The sequence below is a fragment of the Taudactylus pleione genome, unplaced genomic scaffold (genome assembly GCF_031769625.1).
Source record: "Taudactylus pleione unplaced genomic scaffold, aTauple2 ptg000396l, whole genome shotgun sequence".
In the NCBI taxonomy this organism is placed as follows: domain Eukaryota; kingdom Metazoa; phylum Chordata; class Amphibia; order Anura; family Myobatrachidae; genus Taudactylus; species Taudactylus pleione.
Window position 1 is genome coordinate 1,007,883 of NW_028284797.1, and position 21,136 is coordinate 1,029,018.

The following is a 21,136-nucleotide window of genomic DNA, read 5'->3' on the forward strand; positions in this document are numbered from 1 at the left end:
ACTTGGGCTGGGTGGTGTGGCCTTTCCGGCTCCCTGCTTGTAGTGCCCCCAGTGTCATTGCTTCCAGCTGGGAGCTCAGATGCCATTGTTATTATGGCTTGTGTGGCCACAACCTGAAATTGGGGATTGGAGGCAGCGCCGCATACTGCAGCCACCAGCAGTAGTGGTGTGCTTGTTAGCCAGTGGGCTTTTTGCTTAATTATGTGATTCCGGCTGATCACAGCACAGATTTTTTTTTTACACCTTTCTGGTTGTTGCCCTTACATTTCTGTTCATTCCGGTTTATGGGTTTTCAGATTGAGGATTGCTTTTATTCGGATGTATGTCTTTCTATGGGTTGCTAAGTATCTTGCACATTTTTTAAGATTTAGCAAGTTTTTATACTAGTGTAGTACAGCTAGTATGATTTAATATGGTGTTGCTCTTTACCTAGATGATATCTTACTAGTAGGATCTTTGGATTCCACTCATTGTGCTAGTTCTGTTTGCAAAGTTCAGTCTATTTCTTCACCTGTGACAAGACTGAAGAGCCAATGTGTGTATTGTCCTATCTTGGTATCAAAATTGATACCAAGATGACCACACTGCGTGATGCATTGTCCCTGCATTGGCATCCAATAAGGTCACTTTCTGCAGGTGCACGCCTTGCTGGTTCTTTCTAAATTTAATTCCCGAGTTATTCCCATGGTGAGGATATTTTGTAGGAAGTTGGAGCGGGTGACAGTTGGTAAGCAGAGACCACACTATTTTGTCCGCATGTCAGACAAGAATAAGTGGGGGTCTCAGAGTCTGGAGTACCTTTCTGTCACAGTTTAACAGTATTTGCATTTGGCCTTAAGCTGTTGAATCCAATAGGCAGGTTAAACTATTTACTGACCTGACTGGCAATTCCAGTTTCAGAGCTTATTAAATGGGAATTCGTGTGCAGCTCCGTGGCTGGAGGAATTGATTTAGGTGGGTTTGATGAAGAATCTTCTCTTTCTCAAACACTCTCCCATAATAGTGTCCCTTGATATTTGGGGTGATTGCTTGCGCAGTAGGAGTGTTGTCTTCTGGTGTGACAATCTCGGTGTGTTCATGTTATCAATTGCCAGTGTTTTACTTCCATTACAGCTACTAGCTTGATAGCTCAGATTGTTCTGTGTTGCCTCTTGTATTACATTTGTTTTTTCATGCCTGTGTTGAAAATAGTATTCTGCTGCACTGTTACATTTCTATTGGGTTTTTTCAGGGACCTTGCACCTCATGCGATCAGGTTGTGAGCTGTGCCTTTTTGTACCTGGCAAATTATCAAGCCAGCATGGAGGGCTTAGCCCACTGAGCAACTGTACCTAGGGCAATAAGAACATTTCAAGCAGCATGTCAGATTGGTTGTGGTTTTGTGACCATAGCCCAAATGAAGGTAAGAGTAGTCACCAGTTGATGTTGACATTTGTTTGTGACTTTTATTTGGCGTGTAGGTAATGAGGGTTAGTGGTTAAAAGGTTTGTAAGAATATCATAGTTTTTGCACTTGTACAGATGAGTAGATGTTACCGAATGTTTTGTTGCGTCAAGGCTGTTCAGGAGTGGCCCAAAATGGTCCCTCCAACTTCTGATTCTAGGCATCCCAATGGCAGACGTCTCCTATGGTTACTCTCCGTTGTTAGTTTCAGTTGCTCTTTCACTTACAAGGTTTTATTTTATTTTACTTTGCTTTCTCTGTGGCCTTTTTAGAAACCTTCTGGGTGTCTGAGTTGGTGGTCATAACACGACAGGCTGTCTCTCCTTTGCCCGTATGCAATGTTTTAGTTAATGATCCATTTATGTTACTCAATATACAGTGCTCCAAGACTAACCAGTTGGGAAAAGGTCATTGGGTGTCTCTTCCAATTTCTAATGATCCTCAGATTTGTCTGTCTAATACGTATTGGGCCTTGAGGCCAATACCACAGGAACATGGCTGATTCATTTGGATGTTTCTCTATGACAAAATACCTATTTGGTTGGCTGTTGAAGCACTGTATTTTGGGCCTGATTCAGACCCGGACGCAAGTGGTCGTTCGTTAGTTCAGCGTACGAGCGAAAAAATGTAAAATCAAGCGCTCGCTCGTATGTTCGCTCGCAGCTAATCTTCCGCCCCATAGTCTCCCAACCCCTCCTCTAGCTAGCGAACATTCAAAATAGCGACCGTCCGTCTCCTCTTTGGATGCAGGGAACGCTCGCACAAGTCAAATCCGAAGTGGGCCTGTCATTTATCGTTTGCCTGCTATTTCATTCTGCAAACATACTTGAATCGATTAATAGCAATCAGTATAATCATTAGCTTAATTGGTATTCACATCTTTGCAATCGTTTTTTTTTTACAATGTCAATAAACTTTATTTTTGTTCGTGTGTGTCATTCCTTCCGCAGAATACGTACGTTTGTACCAAGGGGATGGTTTTTCAAATTTTACAGTTTCTTTGAATGCTACTATTGTTTTGCGTTTGTTTATATGCAGATTTTTCAGCTTTATTAATAATATTTTAATTAGCTTACGCATGTCACTGCATCAAGCCTATCATAACTCACATTATATTTGTGAGGGTGTAGGTCACATGACTCATACAATAACCAATAGAATGCTTTCTGTTAATTTTCAAAGTACATTAGCCAATCAAATTTTTTCGGGGACCTTTATTAAAACTGTTTTGTGTTGAAAAAATCATTGCCATCATTTTCTCTCCGCGAACTCCTGGTCCTCACAGATGTGATGGACCGGAGAATAACAGAAAATCCGGCCCTCATCACTAACCTCCGAAAGCGGCAAGCCTATGCGGAGGTGCGGCGCCGGCTGCGTACATTGGGCTACCGCCGCAATATCGGCCAGCTCGAAAGGCGATGGTCTGATCTACGCAGATCCCCATGCCTTTTGGCCAATTTGCGTCGGCAAATTGTTGAAAGTAAGTGGGTTTTTTTTAATCATTTTAAATGTAAGCATACCTGTGTGTGCATGTTTTCCGTATAGCCCTGTCTCTTTATTTAGGACATACCTGCGTGTGCATGTTTTCCGTATAGCCCTGTTTCTTTATTTAGGACATACTTGCGTGTGCATGTTTTCCGTATAGCCCTGTTTCTTTATTTAGGACATACCTGTGTGTGCATGTTTTCCGAATAGCCCTGTTTCTTTATTTAGGACATACCTGCGTGTGCATGTTTTCCGTATAGCCCTGTTTCTTTATTTAGGACACACCTGCGTGTGCATGTTTTCCGTATAGCCCTGTTTCTTTATTTAGGACATACCTGCATGTGCATGTTTTCAGTATAGCCCTGTTTCTTTATTTAGGACATAACTGCATCTGCATGTTTTCCGTATAGCATTTTTTTTTTATTTTTTTTTTGGGTGTGTACATTTTTAAATTTAAAAATAAAATATTTAATAATATTAATTTTTATCCATCATTTAGGGGCTGAGCGCAGACTACGACGTCTAAGTCGTCAACGACGTTGGGCTTGTCCCCTATCCCCCACTCCTACCCAAACCTCCTCTCCCCAACCTTCCCCAAATTCCCCCTCCACCCCAGACCTGGCAAACCATGATGCCCCTCCCTCTCATCACATTCCCATCCCTCAAAATTCACCCTCCCCTCCACCACCCCCTCTCTTTTCATCACCCTCCACTCCACCCCCCCCTCTCTTTTCCTCACCCTCAACTTCAAGCCAAATAACCCCTCCTCCATCCGACCACCACTGGCCCACCTCTGAGGAAGACGATGTCGGGGCTCCAGGCCCAGTCATCATTATGACTGGTATGTTTCCCTTTTAAACTATGGTTGCTTTTGCGTAATTTTGTTTTTGGTTGATGTTGTCCTTTTGCCTGTGCATTTCAAATTTGTTAAGTATTTCTAATGTTTTGGATATATATCTTTGTGAAACAATGTCTAGGATGTTTTCCCCTTACACATATGACATATGTCCAAACACTCATACTTGTGTCTTTCTTGTTTACGGTACCAACAAATGTAATATTTTTGCATAGTTCTCCCTATTTTTTGTGGGTTTTTTTTTATTTTTTTAGTCAATCTTTGCGTTTGGCATTACTTTGTTGTTGTTTTTTTTTTTCTCTTTTTTTTAAGTATAGTCTGATTTTTAAGTTGGTTGGTAACATATAAATTAAGGTGTCATTTTAGTAATCCACACATTTTTATAACCCACAGAGGACCAGAGGTGGAACCAAGACCTGTTTTGGATCATTTGTTGGCGCTCCAGCGGCACTAAATTCTTCTTTTTCACATTAAAAATGTTCCATAAAATAAATAATATTTTGATTTATTAAAGTCTCATTCTTTGTCTGTAAATATTAGATTGTTGAACCTTACATAAGTGGACTATTGTAGCATGATTTTTTACGTAATGTAAATTAGATTGTAGAAAGCTCAAGTAAGTATGTAAGCTGGCACATTAAACACCTAACAATACCAATAGGTTTGTAGAATTAACTGCATTTTTTTTTTTTTTATGTGGGTAATGTAAAAATTTAAACAAACCTGCTTAGGCCAAGATTAGAAAACATACTGATTCACCATAATACCTTTGGTGTTTGTTTTTAGCCACAAAGCAGGGTAAAATACTTTACAATTTAATACATTACAGGATTAGCCATTAAGCAAGTTTGCCTTTTTTGGACCAGGTTACACTTGCTTGTAATTAACCAAGGAAATGTTTGTTTAACTTTAAACAAAAATTTAATGCACACAAATAATAAGCACAAAGTGAATTGTCACAATCAATTCACACAGTGAAATACACTCAAAAATACAACCAACACCAAAAAGAAGAAAATAACAACAACAATCAAGAACTGTTTGAAGAAGTAGCATGCCAACATGAATCCACATATGAGGCGAAGAAATCATTGTTCCAGAAGTTATATCCAATGTGTCCACATGAAGTAAATTTTTTGGATCAGGTAGTAGGCATCGTTTTTTAGTTTAATTTTATGGAATAAAAGACAAACATAGAAAAAACACAAGTTAAAATTGGCCATTAAAATCTTACATGTCTACATTGTGTCAATTGACTTTTTTTTAGAAAATAATTACCTAAAAAATCTGGACACCACATCATTGCGTATGGCCCCCAACATACTGACCTCCGACCAACCTTGGGGGGGCCATCCTCAGGCAAGGCATCCTCTGGCTGCATTGGGACACCACTCCTTATGGCCATGTTGTGAAATATCCCACACAGGACCACAATTTTGGAAACCATAGCCGGTAAATACATGAGGTCACCACCAGAGCGGTGGAGGCATCTTAATCGGCCTTTTAAAAGGCCGATACAGTGCTCCACCACCTGCCTGGTGGCTGTAAGTGAGGAATTTTACTCACTTTGTGGCCCTGGTGTGGGAACCAAATAAGGAGTGAGCAGCCAGGGTGTGCAAGGGTAACCACTGTCTCCTGTGAAAATATATAAAAAACCATCAGGACCATTGTGTAACAAGATTTGCATTGGTTTCAACAGAAGGTTTAAACTTACCCAGAAGCCATGCATCACCAGCTTGGAGGTTGTTTAATTTGTGCCAAATCCCTGATTGCCGGATGACGAAGGAATCATGTGCACTTCCGGGTAATTTGGCATTCAGGGACAGGATCTGGAGGGAGGCATCACATACCACCATTACATTAATCAAATGAAAGTGCTTTCGGTTCCTAAATATAGCCTCCAGTCTTGCTGGAGGCTGAAGTGGTATGTGAGTGCCATCCACAACCCCTATGATGTGTGGTAAGCCATCTATTTGGTAAAAATTAGCCTTCACCACACTAAGGGAACCCATATCCAATGGCATTTTAATAAAATGATGGCGGTGTTTAAAAATGGCCTCCATCACTGCCCTCAGGATCCTTGAAAAGGAGGATTGGGAGATTCCGGCAACTATTCCCACAGTGGTTTGAAAGGATCCTGAGGCACAAAAATGTAACACCGACATTAATTGCGTAAGTGGTGGTATTGCTGTAGGACTGTCAATTTGCTGTTCAAGATCACTCTCTATTAATGAGAGAGTGTCTATGATGATTTGTGGAGGAAGACGGTATCATCTTAATACCTCATCATCTGGCATTCCAAAAAGGGTGACACGTGTTCTATATATCTGGGGCCTTGCATGCCTACGAGGCCTACGCCTGGGATGAAGTTGAGGTTGGTCTGGTTCTGGAACCATGGCCAATATAATACGACCAACATCAACCTGAAATGGTAAGCCAGGTACTTATTGTTTTAGACAAATGTGTAAAGAAAAATATACTTATCTTTTCTAAGAAATCCAAAGATGCTTACAGGCCGGGTACTTGTCATGAGTAGAACAACCTACATTTCAAAAATAGAAAATATTTTTCTCTTTTTTTAAAAAAATTTGGATTGTAAACACATTTTGGGGGGGTTAAAGGGAGCACACATTAGTTTGGAAAATCGCACGCTACATTTAGTGGTAAAACATGATTTTACACTGAAAAATTCAAAACACATTAGTGCGCTAAATAGTACGCAACTTTTACAGTTAAATAAGGAGACAGTGCGCTAAATAGTACGCAACTTTTACAGTTAAATAAGGAGACATTAGTGCGCTAAATAGTACGCAACTTTTACAGTTAAATAAGGAGACATTAGTGCGCTAAATAGTACTCAACTTTTACAGTTAAATAAGGAGACATTAGTGCGCTAAATAGTACACAACTTTTACAGTTAAATAAGGAGACATTAGTGTGCTAAATAGTACGCAACTTTTACAGTTAAATAAGGAGACATTAGTGCGCTAAATAGTACGCAACTTTTACAGTTAAATAAGGAGACATTAGTGCGCTAAATAGTATGCAACTTTTACAGTTAAATAAGGAGACATTAGTGCGCTAAACAGTACGTTCATTTTAAATTAAAAACAACTCAAACATTATTTCACAAAAGAGTACGCTATATTTAGTGGTAAGACATGATTGGTACAAGAAAAAAAACAAGATTACTTAGCAAAACATATGCGAAGACAAACACATCGAAATTGTAACTTCATGAAACTAAAAACACTTACCAAAAACAGACAAATATCCCAAAGTACAAAAACTTCAATGGGACAATGCCAAAATAACTGTAAATAAAAAAAAAAAAAAAATTAGTACAAACATTTGTAAACTATTTACTATTATTTTTTACAGTGGTTTTTAAAAAGACTTACTCAAAACATCCCCCAAAAAAGCTAAACAATAAAAAAAAAGCGAATGGAAATTAAATAAGTAAGAAAACAAACAAAAAGATCACAAGACAAAAATCCTCCTAAAACTCCAAACTCCACCAACAATCAACTCCTACGCAAAACCTCCAACATTCATAACACGCCACCTCGACTCGAGTCACACCAAGCCATAAATAGTCTTTAATTTCCCGCTCAAATTAAGGACGGACAATAGGAGCGCACAATCAATGATGCGGACGAATAACGCTGACGCATGTATAAAAACATCACTGAAAACCCCAATCGGTCTGCTGTAGTGAGACCTGAAAGTCAAAAATGGCTACAGAGCATTAAAGCACTGGCCAAGAGGCGCCAGGTAAGTATTTGTCTTTTTTGGACTAAAGGATTATGTTTAACAATAATTTTGGTAACGTTTTACATTATAATTTTTACAATCTTTTTAAAAAAAGGAGTGGAGGATGCCATGGAAGAGGCTGCTGGGCCTAGTAGGCCAACTAAACCAAAAAAAAAAGGCAGCCACAGTTCACAAGAAAGGAGATGGAGGTTTTGGTGCAAATGTGCAATGACAACCTGCCACAGGCACCAAGGAATATGGGTGCAAGCCAGAAATGGAAAATGTGGGATGACATAGCCAGTGCTGTCAATAGGGTGGGTGAGTTTGAACGTTCAACCCGGGAGGTCAAACGCCGGTACATAAAAACGACATTTGAAAAAAAATTGTTTACAGGTCCAAATACTGCAGGAATAATGCCAACTTTTTAACCAACAGATGGAGCGACTTCAAATATCGGCTTAAGCAAAAACTGGCTGATAGGGCTAGGCATGCAGGGGGGACAGGTGGGGGTCCCACCCCTGTGTCACTGGAGCTCACCGATTTGGAGGAGATGGCCCAGGGGTGTGTGCAGGATGAAGAGGTGTTTGGCATGTCGAACATGGATACCGACATGCCAGACTTTGCGGCTCCTCATGTTGCCCAAGGTAAATGTTGTAATGTTAACAACTCAGAAATGTGTTTGGGACAATATCTAGATTCTAATGTTACTCTTTTCTCTTTTTTATCACAGAGACACAGGCGGATGAGTCTGCTCCCGAGGGGAGCTTGGGCCACAGAATGTCTGCTGGCTCTGCAGGGGAGGAAGCAGTAGATCCGGCTGGGGACCCTGTGGCAGACAGTCCAGGGCATTCCCCCTCGCAGGCAGTGGCCCTCCTCCCTGATTTCAATATTAAAACGGATCAGCACACCGAGATTCTGCTGAGGCTGGACGCCAGTCTGCTACGGGTGGCGGATGCCCTGAAGCAAAGTGCTGTGGCCAACGTGACCATTGCTAAGGCCCTGACGGAAAATACTGGGGCCAACATCCGAATAGCAAATGCCCTGGAGTAGCTCGTTCGCCAGCAGATGTTGGAGCCAGCCTCCCTTCCTGCCGGAACATCAGGACCCTCCACCTTGGGCACAACAACAGCCATCCTTCCAAATGTGCCTAGCCCTATGCCTAGTCCAGAGGACACAACATCTGCCTCTGGACAGGCCAGCCGAAGGACCTCCCGGACCCGTTCAGGCTCCCTCTCTACCCCGGCCAAACGGGCCAAAAGGCGATGACAGCACTGGCTAATTTTCCCACAATCCTTCTCTGTGTTTGCCCCATATTCCTTAATGCCCAAAACCTCCCTCTCCTTTCTTGTGAATTGTTTTTAAAATTTGTTTGTTTGTGGTTTTGAAATGCCACTTTTTTTGTTTGTGTGCTTCTAAAATATTTTGTTATCGTTTTTACGTTATCCAGATTTTATTTTTGAAAAAACACACACAAAAAAAAAAATGTGACAAAAAATAAAATACTGTTTAAAATCTGCACAATTCTATTGGAAATTTTAAGAAAAACTGGTTAAAAGGTAATCACGCAAACAAAATTACAAACAATACAATGGAAATCTAAACATTATTTTGGCAAAAAAAAGCCAAGGGTTAAAAACAATTTATGAGTTTTAATTAACACTTAGCAAAAAACAAAAGGAGGATTGTTTCCTTTGCCCCTAAAAAATGAAGAAATGAAGAACAAACATGCGTACAATATTGTTGCCCTAAAAAATAAAAAATACAAATGTGGCAAAAGCACGCAATTTTTAAATAATTTTGTAAGCTAATTGATTGTATAACCCAGAAATTAGCAGCTGAGTAGTTCACCTGCGTATGGTTTTTTGCTAAAAAAAAAGCTATTTGCTAAACACCTTTCAAGCATTTTTACAATTCAACACTGATTGTTTTTGTGGCATCAATTGATAAATTGAAAGATGTGCCTCGGGAAGGACGAAGAGACCATTGTCATTGCGGTAGAGTATACCAGACCACAAGCTGAGCGAGAAGTTTTAATGGAAAGGGGATCAGTCAGTGACGTATCACTTTTTCCGTTCACATTGGCCGTTCGCATCAGATAATTTATGTACGCCCCAAAAACGCCTCGACACGCCTGCGTTTTCCCATCTCCACCCCCTTCACCACCCCAAAACGGACAGTTCTGTCAATCACATTTGACATGTCACTTCCTGTTCACTATTCGACGAACGACTGGAAAAATTATCGCAATCAGCCGTACGCACATGCGCACTGTTACACCGACGCATGCGTGGTTTTACAACATCGGATGACTACGAGCGTAAGGCCGCTTACGAGCGGCTCTGAATGAGGGATGTAGCCACACTGATTCTTTTAGGATCAGTGTGGCTACATCTAGAAATGTCATATTTACAAGCAACACATTACATTGTATTAGTTTAATGTGTGTCCTAATTTGAGGACTAGACACTCGCCTCATTTGGTGGAGGTCTGTGAGGAATTTAGTTTTTTCCTGCTGGTGTACTTAACTTTCGGCTTCATGCCAAACTGGCAGATTTTTGTGTTTTGCCTGAGGTCAAGTTATGAAAGACTTATTTTGCTTTGGCCCTTTTGTTAGGTTATTTTGTCTGATATTAAGAGTTTGGGATTTTGTCAGAATGCTGTCGTTTTGGACTCTGCCCGCAAACCGGCGAATTCAGGGCCTGATTCAGCACTGTACACAATTGCAACTACGTATGCAGATCGGCCGATTGTTGAGCACTGCGCATACGTATGCACTGCGCGTGCATGTGCACCGAACTGCGCTGCAATTGCACTGCATTTACACATACACATAGGAGTCCATCACAGAATAAGTGACAAGCAGTGAGTGTTTGGGGGTGGTGACGAGGGAGTGGTTGGAGAAACACAGGTGTGTCTGTAGTGGGTGACTCTTTGCTGGCTGAGCTGTGGCAGGCATTACCATATTTTCACAGCTGCATTGCGTGGGATTACGTATCTGCGATCGCAGTTGCAATCCATACTGATTTAGGCCCTCTGTTACTTATGGAGGAAAGATTATTCTTGTTTATTTAAGATTTGATGAGTGGGGAGGGTAGACTTTTTAGTTGTAAGTATGGTGGTGTCTGCAGTTCCCATGGGAACCTTGTTTGGTGGGAAAGAACGATAACAGTTGCTGTCTAGTTTTTAGATCTTGAGGTGCTCTCTGCAAATATATTGGGTATGTTGATTCTACCCTACAGGGGTCAGCAGCACCACTGGTCCTGTTGAGCCTTTAGTGTGTCATTGGTGCGAATTGCAAGATGCGAGTTGCGATTTTCACTTCGAATTCGCATAGCGAATTAATTTTGCAATCCAATTAGCAACTCGCACTGATCAGTCAGACTGAATTTGCAATTTTCCACTCGCACCTCCCTGAGGGTGAAAGATGGAAAATAAATTCTTTTTTTTTTAAGGTTAAAAGGTGCTGAACCCCTTGGACACCCCCCCCTAATGATCAATTAGGCAATTGAAAGTTTCTCATTAGCTTATTTAGTCCAATAGTTACATGTCATTTTTTGAGGTACAAAAAAAATTTCCTCAAATTACCCCAAAATCAACTTTTTTGTTAGTTTAGGCACCCCAAATTTAATTACAATAATTTTTTAGTTGAAAATTAATTGTTTTAATCATTTTTTTTTTCATTTTTGAAGTTGCCCTCAAAGTACCCCAAAATCACCCTTTTTCCTACTTTTTTTTGCATTTTTCGTTTCATTCGCTTGAGATTAAACAAAAAAGTTTGTTTTTTATAATTTTCTTGCCTTTAAAAAAAAGCACAAATCAGCCATTTGACACCATTTCAAAACATACAATAACTTTCTACTAGCCACAAACAGCCATCTATACAGTCCTGCTAACAAAATTATCCATTTTGGGGGGTCCAGGATGGTCTCCCTACATTTTCATGAATTTCTTGAAAATCTATTTTGGCAGTCAATTTGCACCCCTCCGCTGTGAGTAGTGCATATAGGTATATTTCTTTGGATTGGAGAAATCTTGGGAGCACGCTTAGCGGCGAAGTGTGCGAGTTTAAAGAAACAAACTCGCTATGGGCGGGGCTTAATTCAATTTCCAATTAGGTGAATTCTATGGAAGGGGCTGAGGTTTATAACATGAAAGTTTGTTAAAACCGGCAATGGAATGGTCTGTTCTATTATATAAAAATTGGTGTCCCTAATAATAGTGATTCCTCATACTAAGTACTTATTATATCTGGGCTTATTACACTAATATTAAAGGAGGTGAGTTGCATTAAAATCTATAAATATTTGGACAGTTAAAAGGGAATATAATGAGTGATTATATCCCTTTATTGCTTATAGTGATTTTATGTTTAATATAATCTACAGTACTCCATATATTATAAGAATTAATATGGTTAATAAGCTAAATGTTAAAATTCAGCATATGTATAACCCTTAATCATTTATACCCTTGCCATGAGCCCACACTTGAAGAACTGTATATATCATAATACTCCTGAATAGTCAATAATGTGCCCTATGATCTTGGTTGCACAAGAGATGTCTAATCTGTTGAGATTGTCTGTCTATATGAGAGAGACATGTAATACATAAATAAATAATAAGGGTATCTTAGAATGTGTATTACTGATATTCAAGATTGTTGAATTGATTTAATTAATTTTTAATAATTGTTTGTTTCATGTTTGTTAGGATAAACAGGATTATCTTTTCCTACATAAAATCAATGTTTTGTGTATGTTAGTAGTTATGTCTGATCTATGATTAGATCACATATAAGCTAAGTTTTAAAAGTACTAAGAGTGCCCCCAAACAAGAGTCTTCTTTTTCTAGTTTTTCTTTGCCACTTGACCTACTGACTCTAGGGGAGCGCCACCGGTTAAAAAGATATTTACATTCATTTAAATTCAATTTACATCACAAGAAACAAATTAATTACTGGCTAATACCAAGTTACCACGCAGATGCAGCATGTCAGATACTTGTGCCTAGACCACTCTCAAAAATATTTTACGTAAGGAGAGAATAAAGACAGACATCAGACTATAGGGAGTTTCCAAGAACAAAATGCATTTTATTGCATGTGTTGGATTTCTAAAATACAAACAATAAGTTGGAAAATTGGTTATTATTTGCTTACTCGTGATGATGAGTCATTATATTTAAATATCCTGCACAATTTGGGATTGGAAGCTGTAGAATACTATTTGAGACAAGATACAATTATGTCAGAGGAGTTACATGGTTTTGTTTTAAAATCCATCAACTTTATTTTATATTACAATTATGTCTTGTTTTATTCACAATATTATTTGGTTTCATGGGGTACCGCCATGGGAACCAGTTTCATCCAGAGCTATGCAATTCTATACATTGGCTGCTTTTAGGAGGAAATTGCTGAATGAGCAGTTTGGGGGCAAACTTGGTTCTTTATGCTCAGTACATTAATGACATTTTTTATTATTTGGGATGGGGGATCTATCTTTTTTACACTCATTCTTGGATAGTTCAAATTACAAGTTTGGGTTAAATTTCACTAGCACATTTAATTTATTTAATATCACTCTTTTGGATGTTACACTTTCTATCTGAGACAATGTACTCACAACAGAAATGAAGTCAATTAAAACAGATACCTCAATTACTAAAGTTGCCATGCCAAAAGTTGGTGCGACAACATACCTAAGGGACAACTTAGACTAAAATGAAATTGATACAGTCTTCTCAGGATCAAGGTTATCTTGCAGTTGTTTTAGAAAGGCTATCGAGAAACTAAATCATATTGATAAGAGTTCACTTTCTGTGGATCAAATGAATGGAGAGAAAATTAAGAAAGAAAAAGAAAGTGATTGCTCAGGGATGTAATATACTATTTGTGCATGGAAAATTACACATATAATTAAAAATAATACCTCTCTGCTAGATGAAGTTTTGAAACAAGAAGTCAATTTGGAAGGTAAAGTTATTTTCGGAAAATCATATAATTTGAAGTCCAAATTAGTTTCAAGTCACATCAAAAGATTTAAGGAACTTAGGACCTGATTCAGACCCGGTTGCTAAGTTGCACTCGCTCGCTCTGAGCGATTTTTGCCCATCTGCGCATGGACATAATTCTCAGTGTGCGTGCACAAGCCAGTCTTTGCGATCTGTTTTTGGTTGCTCGTAAGCCACTATCAGGTCACTACTTTGAGTGACAGATATTGCCAATAGTGGGTGGTAACAAGGGAAGGTGCTTGTAAATGGTGAGTGGATTTGCGAATGCACGTGTGTCTGGCTGCCAAAATGGCATTTAAAGGGTGTGCATAATTAGCAAAAAAGGATCATTGTATACATCACCTGCATGTATTTCAGCCTGCACTGTTCGCTATGCTTGCGGCAGGTTAAGGCAACCTCAAGGGCTGCTAGCAGCTCTGATGGCTCTTGATGTTCCCGATTAATTGTACATTTTCTGGAGATGACGTGTGTTGCGAGTGGCAAGGGGGCATCTTTATACACTTGCGAGTGCACTTTGCTGTAGCTCGCTAAAACATAGAGGGCATCCTTATGCGACGCAGTGCAAGCACTTCATTTAAATATCTGGCCTCTTTTTGATAGCGAGCAGCCACAACTTGTGATCAGGTCTGAATCAGGTCCTTACACCCGAAGGATTAAGTTCATGGTTACCTCCAAGGCAAATGGGTTTTCACAGATGTGACACATGTGAACACTCAAGGGAAAAAGTAGTAGAATCTTTAATTACTAAAGAAAACTTCTACATTAAAAATGTATAAATTGTAGGTCAATTGTACAAATTTATTATTTATCTCATTTAATGTGGCTGCGGCAAGCAATGTGTGGGCCGCACCACACAAATGTTGCACACTTGAGTTTTGGAGCCCAAATAATACATTCGAAAGGGTGTCAAAATGCATCCATTATCAAAACATGTAGGACAATGTTAAAATTCTTCAACAGCTATTCAACAAGTGAAGTCCACGAGTAGAGGTGGTGACAGATTCAATAGACTTTACACTTTGTACTCGCGAAGCCTATTGGATATATCGCCTAGGGTCATTAGTGCCCGTAGAGCTTAATGACACGATTGAATTGAACAATGTCCAATAAATTTTGGACATTGTAAATTGTTTCTATATTTTCAAGTTTTCATTTATTATTTTTCCTTCTTTCTTCCTGTTTCTTTAATATCCTGTATCTGTAAAGTGGACTATATTTGATATTATATTTCAGTTGCATGCATACATTATGAATCTGTAGTTAGTCTCCCTGATTTACATACATGGGTAGGGAGATTGTAACTATGTTTATTTATACAATTAGGTCTTGAATCATATGTACAGTATATGGTTATGCAGATTCTAGTGATCCATGTGCCTATATTAAAGTTAAATAATATAATCTCACTCAAAATGTTGGGCAAAGACACTGTATGGTTATATAGAATATAAAAAAACAAACAATAAATAATTAGTTTTTCTTATGTACATTTCTGATGACAAGATTTTAGAATTTAACAAAATGTTTTTTTATGATGTGAAATTAAAAGTTGTTTTTGGCAACTGAAGCTGTGTAGATTCCCTGTATAAAACAATTATAATGTGACAATTGGATGAATTATACTGTATTACTAATTATAAATGCAGGAAAGCGGAAAGCATATGGAGTATATAATGTAACAATGTGCATGTGCAGTTTACATGGATTGTTGAATTGCAAAGTAGGCTTGACCCTGCCTGCTGTGCTCATGTGCAGTTCATCAAACTAAAAAAGAGGCTTGTATCACACACAAGGACTATATAAAAAGTATTGACTATTATACAGACTTTTGAGCTGCTAAACTAATTACACAGTAACAACATGCTTGGCTAATCAATTGCTAGACTAGTATAAAAATAAATTTAAAATGTATACTTAACTTAAAAGAAAATTAAGACTCTTGTTTCTTTGTTCTGTTATTCGCGTCCTCAATGGTGTCAAATTTTTCAAATAGACATGAAAATAAAGAGCATATCACAATGTGTAAACCAGATATTAAAAGGGTATTTCCAAAATAATGGCACAGTTGGCTTAATATATACAGGTTGAGTCTCCCATATCCAAATATTCCGAAAGACAGAATATTCCGAAATACGGAATAATTTTGGCATGACTGAGATAATGAAACCTTTGATTTTTGATGGTTCAATGTACACAAACTTTGTCTAAGGCACAAATTATTAAAAATATTGTATAAAATTACCTTCAGGCTGTGTGTATAAGGTGTATATGAAACATAAATGAATTTAATTTCTGTACACAAACTTTGATTGAACCACAAAATTATTGAAAATATTGTATAAACTTACCTGCAGGCTGTGTGTATAAGGTGTATATAACACATAAATGCATTCTGTGTGTATAGTGGGGTCCCATTCCCAAGACATTTAGGCCCTCATTCAGACCCACTCGCGAGCGGCTGTCCGCTCGCAAGTGGGTCGATGTCTGCACTGCGCATGCGCATGACGGAGGGAGCTCCGTCGTGCGCATGCGCGAGACGCAACGAGCGAAGGACTTTCCTTCGCTCGTAGTGTCTCATCAAAGGTGGCGTGCTGTCGATGTTGACTGACAGCACACCCCCTTTGGTGGGCGTGCCGGGGGCGTGCCTGCCAGATGGAGGCGTTCCCAAGGGAACACCTACCGTCTGAAGCCAGCCCCACTGACATCACTAGTGATGTCAGTGGGAGTGATTTTGGCTCTGATAGAGCCAAAATCACTCCTGCCCTTGCGGTTGAAAAACTCAACCACAGGCTTTTGCTCGCAGTGGCGATGGTCGCGATGGTTAAGACCATCGCGACCATCATCCTGCACGCTCGTATATGCTGTGGGTGGTGACCCACAGCTATACGAGCGTCCAGGAGGACACTCCATATTAATGGAGGTGGGCCCTGATTCAGAGCGAGCACTCTGGTCAGAGCGTCCGGCTCTGAATCAGGGCCTTAATTATGATATGCAAATATTCCAAAATACGGAATATTCCGTTATCCAAAATACCCCTGGTTCCCAGCATATGGGAGACTCAACCTGTATCTGGAGCTTACCCAACTCACTATTCAAAGATAGGGTAAACTCTTATAAAGGTATCTTTGGCAGGGTCTTGTAAATAGTAAACATCGACATTTTCCCTGAGATTATTGCTTCATATGAAGATACTTATACAAGATTGAGGTACTGTAGCACACCTCACTTACACTGATAAAGTATGGTAAAAAGTTCATAAGGGTTTCTTTAAAGATGATCAAAATAGTGCATACCGGTACTCACAATTAGTGTATTGCTGTCAATCTAATATTGGTTTCTTTTTATCTCAAATGAGAAAAGGCTTAACTCCTCTCTGAAGGTAATTGTGATTATAAGATCCGGCCTCCCAAGCTTGGCTTTTGGGATGTTAGTAGCTGCTGAAGGTAATTTACCCCATTGTCTGTGTCTGGATATGTTCTGCCTGGGAAGGTTAAAATATAGTGTTTGTTGCACTTTGCTACTAACACAGCTAGCACACAGTAGAAAATATGTAAATGTTTACTAAACAGCATAGACATGGTTAATAACATTGCGCTTTTTTCGAGGTACTGCAATATCCACATTTTTTTCACAACATTGCAAATGCAAACACACTGTGGAATATGGGTTTTTTGTCTTATGTGTAATGAATATATAACACAACAGTAATACCATTGTGGCCTTTTGGGGCACTGTGATAACTAATTTGTATGCACAATTATACAAGCACATATTAAATACTGTATTTTTCTTTTAAAACATCCAGTGTAACACAATTATTCCTACACAAATATGTACTGTAAGCATAAAAGTGTTACTACGGGTGTTTTAAAAGAAAAATAACATATTGTTTATCTTTGAAGAAATGGACCATGCATTCCCTGGACAGCGACAGGTAAGATGTTTTGTACCTGTGCCTGCCAAGATCTTTATTATAGCAGAACGAGTCTTTGACAGTCAAGCAAAATTACTTCATTTAATTTCCTTTTATTTTATTTGCTTTGGAATAATAAAAACATTATTTATTTTTTAAACAAAATAGTTGGATCAAAATCTGCTGAATGTGTCATAAATGCTGCATGCAAATAATTGATAATGGGACAAAAAACCACTAAGCAGGCGCTAATAAAAATTAAAGTTATATATCACTACGTCTAGAAAAAAACGCGAAACAATTATGAGCTTGAGTAAGCTCAAATACTGTGGCCACAGAATGGTCACTGGATACTAGAAACAAAATGGGTTTTGCGCTAATTGATATTATGTACCTGAAAAATATGAGAATATAAAAGTATAATAGGGATATGGTAGATACCCAGACAAAGATCAAGACGCCATTTTTAATATCATATAATGGTTATATAGGTATTTTGAATAAAAGTAACAATAATATAACAATAAAAATACTACAATACATCCCACATTAATAATCTAGTAATAGCATGAATATTAGCAGTAGCCCACTGGGATCTAATGCACTAATGTATAATAAGAAATCCTTAGAGTCCAGACATGAACATCGATAGTCAGCTTTGAAAAGTACAATTCTGTGTATATAAATATAGATTTAGCGTCCGCAAGGGATCCTCACCACATCCTGCCGAAAATGGACACCAGAGTCCGTTCTTGTGTTTGTTGTTGTCTCCGGACCTGTCACAGACTGCACTGTCTCGTGCTAATAATAATTAATCATTTCACAGGCGGAAATCAAGTCAAGACACACACACCCAGGCGCTAAACCTATTTATCAATTATGGATCTAGTAGTTAGCAATAACTTATTAACAGCTCAGCCACCACAGCGGGGGCATACTGGATAACCCCCAAAAAATAAGAAGATCAGAAAGAAAAGAGATAGTGAGGCGCCAGTCAATAAAATTATATCTTTACTTATAAATGATGAAATAATATTATATTAAAAAACTACTAATGCATCAATAAAAACAATAACATATACTGTATATACATGAAATAGACAAAAAACATCTCTAAATGGCCAGCATGTAATACATATAAATATATGTTGGTAGCTGCTCAATCACTTCAGTAATATCACTCAGGTGCATGTAAGGGAGGGGTTAGTCTATACAAGAAACAAAAAAAGTAATCCCCCAGCACTCAGAATGAAATCAGCAATAAGATTTGAAAAACTACATGGTGGTAGGAATTTCAGAGATCTCAGTTGCATATATTTGCAAAGATATGGTTTAGCCTCCATGCCGCATCACGGCATCTCTGATACCGGAGGTCCCTATTACTTGGTCAGAGTCCGGTGTGCAGAACCCCCAAAAAGCCGGTGAAGGCCAGCCACCCCAGTGAAGCACACCAGTGAGAGACTAAAGTGTTAATATGGGTTAATAAGAATAAAGCAAAAACTATGTGTTACTGGGTGAAACATAGGTGAAAGGTGTAATTAAAATGCTAAGAAAAAATAAAAAAATAAATATATATATATACACAATTAGAGAAAGAAAAAAATAAATAAAAATAAAATAATAATTTGAAGGTGTTAAAGTGCTAAATGCAGTGTTAAAGTGTGCCACCTCAGAGCAGCCCAGCCATACAATATTTATAATTGCCCAATATAAGGCCACATGATAATGGCACATACAAATATACCTGAATTGAGAGCCAGCTTACCTTGGAGTCACCCTTAAGTCCTCCTAATGGCACTCAGAACCAGCATGCCCTCCAAACGCTGGTCCTATCTATGCCTCTCAATACACCAATACATATTTGTAGCTGCTCAATCACTTCAGTAATATCACTCCGAAGGAATTGTCCTTTAGGGATATTATCCTTCCATATTTTGAGATGATTGCTCCTGTAATTCAAATACCTATTCTGATCAACCTCCTTCGTATAGGTTTTGGTCACCACATCACCATCTGCCCCTATAGACAAGGCAATATCTAAATAGTTTATGTGATTAGAGCTAATCGTGTTGGTGAACCTTAGCCCCAAAAAATTGTGATTAAACCCATCTAAAAATTATTGAAGTGAATTGTGATCGCCATCCCATATGAAAAAAATAAGCAATATTGTATCTATATATACAGGACAATGTCCATTTATGTATCTATCTATAGACTTATGTATAGACTCTGTGAATATTACTTTTAACTAACTTGTCTATATATTTGTGCACATATCTATATACATATTAGCACTATAGATTGTAGTTTGCCAGTGTTGTACTAATCTAATTTTCAAATTACTGTCTTTAAATTATTTATAGTCATTTAGTATTGTTTCTAAAAATTAAATAATTATTAATAGAACAAGCTATGTGAATGAATTAAGGAGCACATACACTAATTAGCTCCTAATACAATGCCGACCATACTCAATTCGATATGTGTCCAGACTGAGGCTTGAAACACATATTAGAAAATGGATATAGATCATAGAGTTCTAGTAACACCTGCTGTGAATCACCGGCAAGCGTGTATTTATAGTATATAGAAAAGGGGGCCCTAGACAGCACACCCTGAATACAGGGCCGTAACTAGGGGGGCGCTAGAGGTGCACGTGCACCGGGTGCCGGATTTGAGGGGGTGCTGAAGGGCTGACTCAGCCCCCGCAGATGCTTGGGGGCACGGAGACTTGTGGGGCACGCAGGCTTTGGGGCTGCAGATTCCATGTGGGCTAGCTGTCCGCATGCTGAAAACAGCCCTCCAAAAATGGCTGCCGCCTAGGAGGTTACAGATGCTAAAAGTCCTAATGGACCTCTAGTGTCTGTTAGGCCAGCGCATAGCACATAGCATTCCCCGAAGTGCTGGGAATGCTGGTGTTGCCGGTAGAAGATGCAGTAAGCTGCATCTTCTCCCGTGAAACCCTTGGTAATGAGTGTGAAACCCCTGACAACGAGCATGAGACTACTGACAATGAGCATGAAACCCCTGGCAAAGAGCATGGTACACCTGACAACAAGCATGAAACCCTTGGCAACAAGCGTGAAACCCCTGGCAATGAGCATGAAACCCAGAGCACGAGACCCCTGGAAACGAGCACGAGACCCCTGGAAATGAACATGAACCCCCTGGCAAGGAGCATGAAACCCCTAGCAATGAGCATGAAACCAAGAGGGTGAGTTCCCTGGCAATGAGCATGAGTTCCCTGGCAACAAGCATGAGACCCCTGGCAACAAGCATGACACCCCTGGCATCGAGCTAGAAACCCCTGGTAATGAGCATAAAACCCCTGACAATGAGGAGGTAATGTAAAACTAATTATAAACATTACTGTGGGGCATAAAATGGTGTCAGGGGCAAATATGTAAGTGGCACTTTGGTAATAGGCATTATAGTGTGTGGCATAATGTGTAATGGGCATTCTGGTGTGTGGAATAATGTATACCAGGGACATCTGACTAGTGCACTGCCTTATGGAGGAGCAAAGACAAATTCCAGGTACGGGAAGGGAGGGGGCGCAAAATTACTACCTTGCCCCGGGTGACAGATATCCTAGTTTCGGCCCTGCTGAATATATCTATAATGGGAGGTGCTACCTGTGGATACTATTGTTGCAAACACAAGAAGAACAAG